Source organism: Anguilla rostrata, chromosome 3 (assembly GCF_018555375.3).
Source record: "Anguilla rostrata isolate EN2019 chromosome 3, ASM1855537v3, whole genome shotgun sequence".
NCBI classification, from domain to species: domain Eukaryota; kingdom Metazoa; phylum Chordata; class Actinopteri; order Anguilliformes; family Anguillidae; genus Anguilla; species Anguilla rostrata.
Window position 1 is genome coordinate 30,041,431 of NC_057935.1, and position 14,555 is coordinate 30,055,985.

General features: G+C 39.1%; 1 protein-coding gene across 5 annotated transcripts in view; it reads right to left on the reverse strand.

Moving 5' to 3' along the window:
- Positions 1-9,268, reverse strand: part of ppig (peptidylprolyl isomerase G (cyclophilin G)) — a 109,894-nt gene extending 100,626 nt beyond the window's left edge. The window contains exons 1-2 of one of the 5 annotated variants that reach the window (XM_064329884.1): positions 9,062-9,268; positions 7,004-7,040 (exon numbers count right to left, since the gene is read on the reverse strand). The gene's annotated coding sequence lies outside the window, so the exon portion shown is untranslated. Of the gene's footprint in view, positions 1-6,999; positions 7,041-7,280; positions 7,460-9,061 lie in introns of those variants that run through there. The other 4 variants (XM_064329883.1, XM_064329882.1, XM_064329880.1 and 1 more) reach the window with 4 other exon arrangements.
- Between the last annotated feature and the right edge of the window lie 5,287 nt (positions 9,269-14,555).

Genomic DNA, 14,555 nt, shown 5'->3' on the forward strand with positions numbered 1-14,555 from the left:
GGTTGTGCAGCTATCTTGGTCCTCTATAATGTGTCAGAAGTGGAATTAGTGATTGGAAACAGACAGTTTCCTTTTTACATTATTCTGAGTAGAATATCCTTTGTTGGTGTATAATATATATGGAGGGCCTTTATTCTGAAATTCCAAAGTGAATCGTTCTGGAACTTTTTGTGCAGCTACCTGGAGTGCTCTAGAATAGAATGTGTCTGAAGTAATAATTTTTTAAATAATTTTCTGAGTAGAACATCTTGTTTTAGTGTATAATATATTTTAAAGGCTTTTATTCTGAAATTCCACAGTGAATTGATTTGGCGTTTAGAACGATAAATTGTGTATTTTTTTGAAAGCGACGGCAAACCGCGTTTTGTCTAAGCATTTTTCAGTCCTTCCAAGTGGAAAAACCTCATTACCATAATAGCGCACGTGTACGCACAGGGAAAAATAACCAGGCGACTGGCTTGACTGTAATTTCCGAAGTGGCGGCTGGCTTGACCACAGTCGGCAACATGAGCAACTGGGTGACTGAGCAACCAATATCGCCTGAAGAAAGTTTCCCACAGTTTAACTTTTTGCGGGCATCGCCTGTCAACATTGGTCAATAGCCAATCAGAGTTTCGGGGCAAACAACTTATCATTATGGTACAACTGCCCCTGGTCTTACGTTTTAAAAAAAGAGTACAGGGACAAGCGTCTTAAAATGACGCTTGGACGGCAGTTTCAACTTGCTTACTAGCCAGCTAGAGAGAAAGATAGAGAGATCGCTACCTAGGCAGCTAACTAGTGAGAGAGATATATGGCTAACGAGATAGCAATAACAAATATTATCAGTGTTTGACATAACTATAGAAACAAAAGGAGATGATGTGTGGCTATATGGCAAATATACGTCTTTGATGGCACCGTTATTTCTCTTCAATAACATGGAGTTGCACAAGACCACTAAGAGGATACAACGGGAAGCCCCGGTCCCTCCCTCAGCCTTGTAAACTTGAGCAACCCATCAACCAAGTTGCTCGCTGTGTGAACGCCCTGTTAGGCTTGACCATGCATGTGTCTGATTACTTTTGTGTTACGCACTGTTGCCCCTTTTCCACCAAGGCATTGCGAGGGCCGGTTCGGAGCCAATGCCTAATTGCGAACCAGTTCTTCGCTTCTCGGCCAGGAAAACTGGTTCCAAAGCATAATGAATGGAACTTGACATAAATTTGCTAGCATACCATTTAAGTGTCCTGTCTTGCGTATTTGAGGTTATATGAGAAAGGGTGGTCACTATCAGCATGTCTAGGAATCTGTACATATTCATTGTTGTAACCCAAGTCGCAGGATGCAAAATAGCCGTTAGGGCAAAACGGAGCTTTAGAATGTCGCCAGCAGTGTATGTGCGTGAGCTCAAAAATTATTTCTCACAGAAAAGGTAGTTTGTCGCCTTTATTTAGTTCATTACAGTGGTGACAAGAATTAAGTGGTACTGTGCTGTTAGCCTTTACTGATCGCTGTACAAGGTTAATGTGAAGTAACTAGCGCAATCTGACAGCGCTAACCCATAAAAATGTACTTTGTATGGTAGGCTACTTGCTCAATCGAACGGTAAATGTGAAAAACATTCGATTATCAGCAGCACCAAAATTTTCTATCACACCCTCAATAAACGGCAAAAATCCCAGGAGACGATTAAATTAAATCTTTAAAAGTTATATATTTTCTGAATCGTTATCGATTCCGCTTGGTCACAGTGAGTGAAACTAGGCGATATGAGCGTATAGTTGCTACGTACATTATGTCAGAAGGATTCAGCCTAGTTGTTTGCTACCTAAACTTCACAGCACACTCATCGCCGTTAACTAAATGTATATGTATGAAGTTTGTTTTTTTTACACTTAGACAATTTATTATCTGTAGGACATACATTTTAATAGGTAACGATGTTACTGGGAAAGTAGAGACGTATACAGTGACGTAATGACGTGGCTCTCAAGCCTGTGGAAAAGCAAACCGGTTCTTAGAAGGTTCGCAAGTTGAACCAACTGCGAACCGGCACTAGCACCAACCCAGAACTAGGTTCGCGTTGGTGGAAAAGAGGTATGAGAGACAATGTTGTGTCCCATTAAATAGGATATTGCAGCCATACGCATATGTTTGGGGGGGAGACAGAGTGACATGCACCAGCCCCAGTATTTTCATTGGTTCCTACCAGGGGACCAGGGATTGCCGTTCTCCATGAAGCTCATAAACTCCAGTGGTTACTCGCGGTATTGCAATTTAGTAAGCCTCTGGTGTCAAAAAGCAAATTTCCCCATTGAAGTCCATTCAAAATTTACCCTGGCCAAATTCAATAATTTTTATCTCTAAAATTTCTTCACATTGAACTAATTATGCTCCAGGCACCGAGTCCCTCCAGGCACCGAGTCCCACAGAAGAAGATATAAGATTTATTTCATTCCAATTTGGTCTGCATAGTTTTATGTCACAGAGCTTGTAACTGCTTACACAAACACACGATGAACGAAATTGAGGCTGTTATTGACTCATCAATGCAGAAAAGGGTTGAAGTGAGAACTAATATATCAGAATACGAGGGAGTAGTAAACCATGACCTAGGATAACAAGAATCCACCACCATTATTGTTTTGATTATATTGTTATTTTAATATATTAATATTACTAATAGTAATGTTACCCGGCATAATTTAATTGTGTCCATTGTTTATGATGATGTCTCATGACAAATAAATAAATAATTAGTAGCTAATAAAGTTAAGTGAATGTGACTCTGAAATTAAAGCCGCATTTCCACCAAAATTACCTAGAACTTTTAGTCCCAGGAACTACTTTTCAAGGAAGTAAAAGGTTCCTTCAGCCCATGGTTGTCTGCGTTTCCACCGCGGTCTAAAGTCCCGCGAAGATTAGGCAAATTAGCCCACTGACATATGAAAAAGCGACGTTGTCGTCCGTCCATCTGTCCTATAATTTCTTCTGTAACCCCATACTACCACCGAAGTAGCCTACATTATTTTCTAATAACCGGGACAGCCCAGAGGGGTTTATTCCACTTAGCCTATATACAACGGGCTACCAACAATGACTGTATATGGTTACTTTCGTATTTATTGATTTTTATCGATTTAATCACCTGGAATTGAAATATTCTTCTGCAGCCGTTTGGGCATATTTTACCGTTGTCAAGCAAAAATGTCGTTGGTAGTTGAACTTGGACCGTTATGATGCAACAAATAGGATATAACAGGCCAATAGTCAGATTGTAAATGTTTTGTATATCCTCTCAAACACATTCATTATGTTTTTATGCGAACATTCGCTTTCATGTCTTGACATCCGAAGCAACAGAATGCATTCACATTTATATGTATAACTGGCAACAACAGCAGAAGACATGCACACGTTGTAAACAATTTGCTGTTTGATTACTTTCTCATCGTCAATTCCATATACGCTAATCGCAAAATGACAAGAATAGAACGAAAACTCGGACTTGCGTGAAAATTTAAATTAGTAGTGGTACAGCCACCTTTTGCTTTCCTTTGAAGTTACTGCTAGCCGAGAACCATGCACCATAAATTAGTCCATAGTCTTCCTGGTCTTTTTGTGGAATTGAAGAATGGCAGAGTAAAATTACGGCAGTCTGAAAGAGCTAAAGGGACGATTACTAGAATTAACCTGTTATTTTACCCTGACAAAAAGTGCGGAAGGTGATTTCTAGTTTGCTTTTACTGTATCACCAATGTGAATTACGCAGAACTACCGCATACCTCACATAACTGTATCAAACGTTTTGAGTCAATTACAACAGGCTAACAAAGAAAATCCGGAAGAAAATATTCAGCAACCGAATTAATCCGTTTGAATGTTTTGGTACGCAATATGCTGTCCCAGCACGAATGATTTTTATACAAAAAATGTATAAAACGAATACTAAAGCAAGAAAAGAACAGAAGAGCACACGTTATAATTCCAAGACGTTGGCAGGCTATAACCAAAACTAGGCTACTGCGCTGCATAACATACAAGTTTGATTTGAAGTTATTATGAAAATAAATTGGTTTGCGGCTGCATATTTTTAAACATGGCGGCTGAAAATAAACACAAAAAAATGCTGCGAGTACTCGACCAATCAGAAATGTTCAGCGCTGCAAGCTCCACCCAAAAGGTTCCTGTACTTTCGGAAAGTACTACCCCCCGAGCAGGAACTTTTTGGGGGGTAAAATAAAACCCTCGGAACTAAATTTAGACTCTAGTTCCTGCGGTGGAAACGCACTGAGTTCCTCAGAAGGTTCCTAGTTCCGGGGTAAAGTTCCTGCGGTGGAAATGCGGCTTAAGATTCTATTATGCTGATTTCACAATATTAGTTTGAGTACAATCTCATTTTGACATTGCTACTAATAGCCTAATATCATTAAAATGTCATTAGTTGTAGTATTTCTGTCTTTGTATGATGATGGTGCTGATGATAGCATAATTACATACGAAAAATAAATAGGCCTACATAAATTTAAAAATGAGAACAGCTATATTTAATTTGCTCTTAAATTATGTTTCAAATGATGCTGATTAAGGTGAAGTGGTGATGAAAATGATGAACATGGATGACGATTGTGTGAATATTATAAATAAGCCCAATTTATCAAGATTTTATGTAATTTTTTGTTTTACCCATTTATTTATTACTTCTTGGCTAACTCAAAGTTAAATGCGCTCAGTAAGCACAAATAATTTGCCTGTGTGCTGTGATAAACCAACCATCATGTCAGTGGCTACAGCTTTTTGTAGAATACCGCTGTTTTTGAATTTGCTTCAGGGTTCCTTTTTAATTGTAGGCTACTGCTCACCGCTTTTCTAAGTACAAACATTCATTTCAGTGAATTTGTAATCTCTTAGCATGCATTTCATGATAAAAAACACAGACATGAAGCACAACTGACTGGGGTGGTTTTTAAGTGATGGGGTACATTTATCAGCATAATGGCATATTGAATAATTTCCAGCTTGTTCTGCTTAGATTATGTCCGTACCAGAATTCAGGGTACAATATTACAGTATCGCATTGTATCGTATCGAAAGGTTGTCTTTGCCCACATTGTTCTTTTTCCTGTAAACAATGAAAACGAGCCAATACTGCAGTATAGGTGATATGTTCTTATTTTACTACTACACATTGTTTATATGCACAGCCACAAACATAAAGCATACTGCATGTTTCCTTTTGAATTAAAAAAATTAACGTAATGTTGATTAAATCTTTTGCTTTCTATGCATCACACAGGCATTCAGGACAAAGCAAGCAGATAAATCAAGTGAATTATGTTAGCTAGCTGTTCCTGTTTGCAATCGCTTTTTGCAACGATGCATTTTGCTTGAGATCAGAGTCACGCTGGCTAAAAATAGCTAGGAACCATAGGTAATTTATGGCTTTAGAAAGCACCTGTTAGACTACAATCAATCGTTACCGATCACATTTCTATTCATTTTTGAAGTCACTTGTGTGTCTCCTTTAAACAACAGTAGCTAGTAGTAGCTAGCTCCCATAACACAGAATGGCTGAGAGTACACCCTTCTTGACAGCAGGATTTAAACCAGTCAAAAGTCGTGGCTAGCCTGCTAGCTAGATATAATTACTTATGTTACAGTCTACTGCCACCAAATGTTTGTATCGTTCTAAAAGGTTAGCCAGCTACAACTGTTCTATGTCTAGCTAGCGGGCTGGGGCTAGTCAGTAAGACAGATCAATAGCTAGCTTGTGAAACCTAGTAATTTATTTAGCTAGCTAACCTCAACGTCTCACTGCATTTCACTCTAGCTAGGTCCCGTAACTTTTTCATAAGTACTTATCTAGCTAGCTAGTTAACGTAATGTACAGTATTACGGCCGAATGCCTCTATAAAAATATCGACTGCCTTATTTATTACTTTAAATTGTAGAAATGTTAAAAACCACGCTATAAATGGCCTTGTCACAATGAGCCACAGTTCATCAGACGATTTGAAAACAATGTGTAGGCTATTATTATTAAATGGCTTGTTATACACCTCAGATGACATATTACAACAGATTAGAATGCAACCCCCCTAATTTACATTACATCTCATGGGAGAAAATTCCCTTCTGTACATGATTTCATACAATCAAATGGTGAACACTTCACAATGCGACACCCGCTGGACAGTTATCATAAGACCATTTTGATGTTGACTGTGAAGCCTACAATTTCATTTGTGACATGTTGCCCACAGCATTCAAAGCTAGAATAGTGATTTTTTCAAAGCAGTTTAGCTGCATGTGATATATGTAGGCTAATACTTGGCCAAGACATTTTTGGGTGTAGATTTACTAGGAACGGCAATGCATTCTAGGATATACCATTTGTCTCGGAGAATAATCGGACCCAAGCATACATTTCTATTATTATTAGGTTTTGTCTTTGCCAAGTGAGTCAATGAAGCAATACTTTGGTCACATTTTGGCTGTTGTGTAATGCATCTGGAAGGGAGAATTTTCCCTAGCATAACAAAAATTATGGTAACACCTTAAGTGCCACTCTAAATTCCAAAACTTTGCAGCATAAATGATGAATGTTTTGATGTATTGTGAATTAGAATAATGGCTTGTATCCAGAAATTACTTCTGTAACAGATTTTTACTTATCTCGCCCAACTTAACTTTCCCACGAAGATTCTTGAATTTCTCCGTTCTTTTGTCACACAGTAGAAGACTGAATTGTGTGTGTGTAAGAACCTGAAATGGCTACGGAGCAGCAGTGTACAAAAATTATTGTAAGAGTCAATACCAGTCAATACCAAATATATTTTGAATAGATTTCTATATTTTGTATAATATATTTTAGTATTTTTCCATAGAACCTAAAATTGTTGATTCAGTGATGAGACAAGGTGCGTGCAGTACAGAAGCATACAACTTTTTGACCGTCATCCTAGCCTGTTCTGTTACTGAAAACCAAGACTGTTAGACAAAGAATGATGTACTTACCTACCGAGTCACGGATCCTGTTGGATTGATGATTGCTGAACCTGAAAAAATAAAAGGACATCAACATTATTCCTGGAGTCCTGAGTGAGTAGCCTGCATCATAGCTTGTTGATAAGTTAGCATGTATAGCCTATGGATACAAGTCAGAACCCTTCTACTGCCCACGTTGAGAGAAGTGGCTTAATTAGAAAACGAAACCGACTGAAAATCTGCCACTACAGATATTGAGCACGCTACACGAACTTTAACGTTACGTTAAATTTATACCGACTTTCCAGTACCTTGTATGTAGGAGATAATCTTGGTTTTTGGGCGACACTTAAAGCAATTTTTCACCTTGCTTTCAGGGCTTCCTTAATCAACATAGTAAAATTTCCACTTCAAGGGAGACACACCGCAGGACCACCTAGTCTTGCGTAGTCCAACGTCAAGTCTGACAAGTATACTACCGAGTCTGCAACAAGTATACAGTATATGAAAATACTGGGGGGTGACATGTCACACTGTCCCCCCCGAACCTTACGCGTACGGCTGCAATAGCCTATTTAATGGTACACAACATTGCGTCTCACAGTGCTTATCACAAAAGTAAAACCGACGTGCGCATGGTCAAGCCTAATAGCCTATATATCTCTCCATATACTCAGGTCGGGAAAACATATTCGTTGAGCCTGCAGTGCAACGGCATTGCATAGGAATTTAGGATCATATCCGTGCGACGGTGCGTATAAACATTTTGTAAATGAGGCCACGTGTTGTTCATGTGTTTTATGAATTGTATTTGCGTTCTCTGATTTGTTAGTTTGTCTTGGCCTTCGGGACCACTGTAATTATGTCAAAGATGGAGATAGCCGACTCCGTTGGTTTGTGTCCGCGAGAACTATTTAGTATTCTGAAGCTATTTAGCATTCTGAGATTTGAATGGGAATCAATGGTATTATCTCCAAACCTGTCACAAATGTACTATTTTGCTCACAATATAGTCAATTTTTTGGGAAATACTGTTTTTTCCTCCACTATGGGAGTAACCTATCACGAATCGCGCTGATTGCTACTTCCTGGTTGGACAAAAACGCATTTCACCCTTAAAAACTCTTTTTTGGGTAGGCTAGTTGTTTTTTAGTTCCACGCGTACACACAAAACGTATACAAATGTACATGTAAAACATGAATTACGGTTTGAAATCTGAATCAACTACCGGTGGGAAACTTTAGAAATGGAATAAACACGCCATTTATCGGTTAATTCGTTTTATATAAAAAACGAAATAACATGAGTTCGTTTTTGAAAAGAAAATCAAAATATCCCCAACGTACACGGACCAAATGCAAGAGGTACTATGTACATTTCACTGTGCCGCTGTAGCGATTTCATTTAATAGGCTCACTGAAAATCTTCCGTAAGTAAGCCTCGCCCGCATGGGATATGTTAAGCATCAACGTTACTTGTTTGCTTTGCTGCTTTATGCTAGTCTAGTTTAGTCTACACTGTCGCGATAACTTGCCTTCTAGCCATCTTTTTCACTTAACCTAGCAGATTCAACTAAATAACGTTAGACTACGCACAGATATTTATCGCACTCGAAGCGGAATTTTATACAGACCTAACACAATTTACGACGCAAAATGACAAATGGCCTAAGCGCCAAAGTCTGGGAAAACAACTGAACCTAGCTAGTTCGTCATCAATCGTGGACACGCGGATAATACCACTAAACTAGCTAATTTAGACAAGTGTCTTTTTTATCGCATTATGCCTTATACGTTTTTTTTTTTTGTTTTTTTTTTAATCGGGCCCTTACTAGACTAGCGTTATGCTCGCTAGTTAAGAGATTAGTCTTCGTTCTATGATGGACCGATATACAGTCCGTTTTGAAATGTAATGTTTCCCTTAATCTTGTAATATAGTTATAATTCTTTGTTCGCTTCGCCACAACACAATTCATTCAGTCTTTGCGGCGTCTCCAACAACTAGTCAAGCAAAGTTAGCTTGACTAGCACACATCTTCGCCTCACAAACATACTATACTTGAACATTGAAAAGAAGATAACGTATGGCTACCTCAGAGGTTCCTTAGGTCACTCTTCAAAACCGAGAGAGATAAGGGGAATAAGAGTTTTCCTTGGCTGTATTGTAAAGATGGCGCTGTGAGAAACGTAATAAATGCATTCCCCGGTTAAAACCGAGAAGGGTCTAGCTGCAGCAGACTGGGCAACTTCCACCAGGAGGACCTCCACGCTGGGGACCGGAAGCACGTGACCTCCATGTGACGGGCCCAATAAACTTCTTCTTCTTCTAATGGATTTCCGGTTGTCTAGACGCTAAGGCGTATTACTGCCCTCCACCGTTCAATAAAAAAATCCAGTTCATTATAGTCCTATATCCGAGGGTACAGGCCAGTATTACGGAGAAAAGACAAAATTATTCTTTCAACAGCTTGATGGTTCTTTCCCCGACAAAACAAAGATTTAAAACTAAAATAAGAAATCCCCAAATCAGCTAATTCTTTAAACGGTTGTTCTCTTTCTGCTTTGTATGTTTCACATGTAAACATAACATGCTGAAAAGTCTCTGGACTGCCACACTCACATAAACCATCTGGATGTTTATCGACTATTCTCAAGCAACTAGCCAGCCCACAGTGCCAAAACCTCATTCGAGTCAATTTTACCACATCTCTTCTGTCACCCCCCATATACACACTTTTCCTTTTTACAGACTCTTGAATTGAAAAATAAAGTCTCCCCCTCTTCGTTCTTCCGTTCCTCTTGCCAATCCTTTTCAAGCCCCATCCTGATCATACTGTAGTATTCTGGTCTGCCCAATAACACCTTGACATCTATATACTCTTTTTGAAGAGAGTCATGTCAACAATTTAATTTCCCTCAACTTCTGAATGCCCTGGGACCCACACGAACCCAACCTCACAGCCCATTTTCTCAATTCTGTATAGGCATACCAGAGTTTCATTAACAAGATCATTCCGAGCTCTAGATGTCCCACTCCTCAAAGCCAGCAAGGCAGCAGCTGAATCAGAACAGATAACAGCTTTGTTTGGTTTTAGTTGTTCTACCCACCATGAGGCCCAAATTATTGCCAGTAGTTCAGTGGCAAAGACTGATACCCCATTTGTTATTCGTAAGCCTTGCTGAATTTGAGGATCCACCACATATACTCCACACCCTGCTTTCCCACTTTTTGGATCCTTTGACCCATCAGTAAAAATCTGTACATATGCACCCCATGACTGCTTTATATAATCCTCAACTTCAAGATCTGAACTGCTGTCATCTTCCTGCTGTAATCTGTCTAATAATGTCATGTCAACATTAGGCTCAGGGAGAAACCAAAATGGCACGGTTGACCGAAATGCACCAATCACTTCCTCCATACCAAATCCTAATCTTCCAGCCAGCTCTTTAACACATAACAGAAAATTTCCTTTTTCCCCCCTTCAGAAAACTCCCAATTTTCTTTGAGAAGACATTTGGCTGAGAGACTCAGGTTGAATCCATTTAGCTTCATCCAATAGTGTAACCCTAACTTTCCACACCTTAACCTCAGAGGAGACTCTCCCATTTCCACCAGTAAAGCAGGGATAGGTGTTGTTCTAAAAGCCCCACAGCAAATTCTTAAGGCCCTTGATTGAATGGAATCTAGTTTCTTTAATACACACTTTCAGCAGATCAAAAAATAAAACAACCATAATCTAACACTGATCTAATCATTGCTTGATATAGAACATTTTGGAGAACATTTAACACTTTTTCACATTTACTAACCACTTTTTCAATATGAACTTTCCAGGTAAGTTTTCCATTGAACCAAACTCCAAGGAATTTAAATTCTTTGACTCTCTCCAGCGAGGCCCCATACATAAACAGCCCTATATCAGGAATTTTTTTTTTTTTTTTTTTAAACCAAAAACCATATACTTACTCTTAGAGGCTGAAATTTTAAAGCCCCACTTATTTGCCCACTCTTCAACTTGATTTAACCCTTTCTGAATTTTCTTAAACAAGAACTCAATATTTCTACCTCTCCTCCAGAGGGCACCATCATCTGCAAAAAGGGACAAACCAAATCCTTGCCCTACATTTTGAAAAATATCATTAATCATAATATTGAATAAAACTGGACTAATAACTGATCCTTGGGGAGTACCGTTTTCTATGTTCACAAATTCAGAGCAAGCTCCTCCAACCCTCACTTGAATTGTTCTTTCTTTAAGAAAGCCCTTAATCCAGTTAAACATTCTGAAATTGAATTAATAACCCCTCTTTCCGCATTAAATCATAGGCCTTCTCAATATCTAAAAATACACAAACTACAGCCTCCTTGTTGGCCATGGCTTTTTTAAATATCCAGATCCAGAACAGCCACTGAATCCAATGTGCCTCTTCCAATTCTGAAACCATTCTGGAATTCTACAAAAAACCTCTAGTTTCTAGAAAATAAACAAGTCTATTGGTTACTATATGTTCCATAATTTTACACAATACTGATGTCAGAGCTATAGGACAATATGAATCTGGGCTTGATGCATTTTTTCCTGGCTTCAGAATTGGAACCACCACTGCATGCTTCCACCCTGCTGGTAGACTACCCGTCTCTCACACCATATTAAATAAAGTTAATATCTCATCCAACACAACATAATTTAAATGTTTGAACAACTCATAACACAATCTATCTCTGCCTGGGTATTTGCCCCAGCCTGAATTGCATCTTGCAGTTCTTTGCGTGAAAAGAATATATTTATCGGATCACAATTCACTTCACTATGGTTAAGCTTCCATTGTTCTTTCCCTAACACCTCACCTCTCTTCCTCAACCCTTCTTCTCCCAGCGCGGTGGAGTTATGAACAGCTTGAAACACTTTGACACACATACATGCTTTCTCTCTATTGCTTACAGCCTCAAATACCCAATTTAAGACTGGCATTATATACCTAACATATTTACCTGACATTCTATGAACTCTTGACCATAACTGTTTAAGAGGAGTATCAGGACATATTGTACCACAGTACTTCCTCCAGCAGTTTCTTTTGGCTTCCTTAATAACCTTCCTTGCACCTGCTCTTAACCATTTATAATCTATTGCATGAAATTGTGTTGGGTATTTCCTCAATTTTTGATAGGCCTTGTTTCTACTTCTAACAGCAAAATCACAATCTTTATTCCACCAAGGGACAATTAAGCAGTCTTTTGGGCTCTCCCTTATAGGAATTGAGTTTGATGCCACGTCAAGTATTATTGAACATAGTGAACTATTGAAAGAGTCAATAGACCCATCACTGTTTACTTCTCCCACTGCAGCTGCTGTCTCCTCCTCAAACTTTTCCCGATGAGCATGAGCAAAATCGAATACTTTAGGCCTTGATTCAACTTCTTCAATTAAAGTTCTACCAAACCCACTCAGTATAGGGAAATGATAGCTACCAATAGTGTATCTAGCCAATAAATCCCACTCCCTAACCCTAGCCAATCCTGCTGAGGCAATAGTTAAATCAATACAAGAAAGTTTTTCCTTACCTATCTGAAATCTAGTGGGCCTTCCATCATTAATAACTATCAAACCTTGTCTGTCCAAAAATTCCTCTACGACTACTCCATTCCCATCTCTCTGTTCACTTCCCCATAAAGGATTATGAGCGTTGAAATCTCCAACCCAAATAACCGGAGATCTGACTTTTCCCATAATTTCATCCAGCTCCAACAGGGATAACGGCTTGCATGGATTGTATAAATTGATCACTGTAATTCTACCTTGTGAACTCCATATCTCAGCAATAACACACGCAAGATTTGAACATATATCAACTAATTACTGTACTGCACTCCTGCTTTGATAAACATAGCACGCCCGCCCCCATTTCTATCTAATATCCTGGGATAACAAAATCTAAACATGGTTTTGTACACACAACAAGCCTGGCTTATCCTGAAAAACAGCAACAAACCTCAACAAAACATCATCCTGGAAGTCAACCTCAATATCCCCTCCTTCCTCCTCATACTCCTCCTGCGATGCAGGACTCTTTTGCTTCCCCCATGAACTCATGCAGGGCTTCGGAGCCAAACTTTCCCATTCCCAAGAACCTCCCTGCTGCCTCAGCCACCGATCTAATAATGTCAGATCTTGTTTCCTTTCCCTTAGTAGCATATACCACATCAGCAATAAAGGCTACTAAAAACTTATTTTGAACCACAATTGTATCTGATGACTTAGGTGGGGGTGGAGGTGGAGACACCTGAGAACTGCTTGCATGATCCCTTCGATCTACTACTCTCTTTAGAGCCACTGCATATGAAATCCTATAGTGATCTTTAACATCCTGGACTTGTCTTGCCCTTTCAAAATGAGAACATCTCCAAAAAGATGCCATATGACTGCCTCCGCAGTTACAACACTTTGGAACAATCAATTTACAATTCATCAGATCATGCTCCCCCCCACATTTAGCACATCTTCAATTTCTGCGATATGCTGCTGCAACGTGCCCATATCTTTGACATTTAAAACATCTAAGCGGAGGCCTCTCATATTTCCTCACTTGAAAAGACAAACATCCCAAGAAAACTCTATCACCCGCAAAAGTAATCAAGACAGGCGCATCAGGATTTCCACCATTCTGCACTTGAAATCGCTTCACTTCCTTCACTTCTCCTCCTTCACTTCTCCTCCCTTGATATTCTCCTTTATCTCTGTCTCGGATATATCGGCACAAACTCCATAGATAACACCCATGGCTCCCTCCCTCCCACCTGGAATGATTGCTTCTACTTTCTTCCCAGCCAGCTAATGGAATGCTAATGGTGATCTGCAAAAGTGCTGATCAGCAAAAGAAAACTTTGAAGATAGGAAATATCTTCAAAGTTTTCTTTTGCTGATCAGCACTTTTGCAGATCACCATTAGCATTCCATTAGATAGAATTCTATTCCTTCACCGACACTTTTCAACGAGTCCGCTACTTTTAAGGGGCTAAGTGCTCTAAATCTCCCTGTTCCATTTTGATCCTTCAGTTTAAACAAAACTTTAAATTCTCAGATGATTGTAGTTTTCCTAATCTTATTCCCCTCCCCTTCTTCTGATATATCGGGTCTCTCTCTTGAAGCCATTCTTTTATTCCCGGCTTTTTCTCCATTCTTTTTGCCTTTCTCCCACTCCCCATTCCCTCCATGGCCATGGCCATAAACAAATGGTCTAAACTAGCCCCCCTCTCAAAACAATTAGCCTATTATCTAACCAAAGAAAAGACAAGGAAACGATTTTGGAAAACCAGCGAAAAACACAGCTTCTGATGGTTTATAGTTGTAGTTAGCCAAATGAACTAACTACCAAATTTAGAAATCACAAGCCGACCCAATAAACTACTGGAAGGACCGGAATTCACATAACCTCTACACCACAAACTCACGTAACCCAAACAAACTGTTTTTATACAGTTCATTGGAGTAGAGTTCGATGACGGGAAAAGAACGAAATAAAAATAAATAAATAAAGAAAAACGGAACAAACGACCCCTGGTTAGGAATCATTGGTTTTAA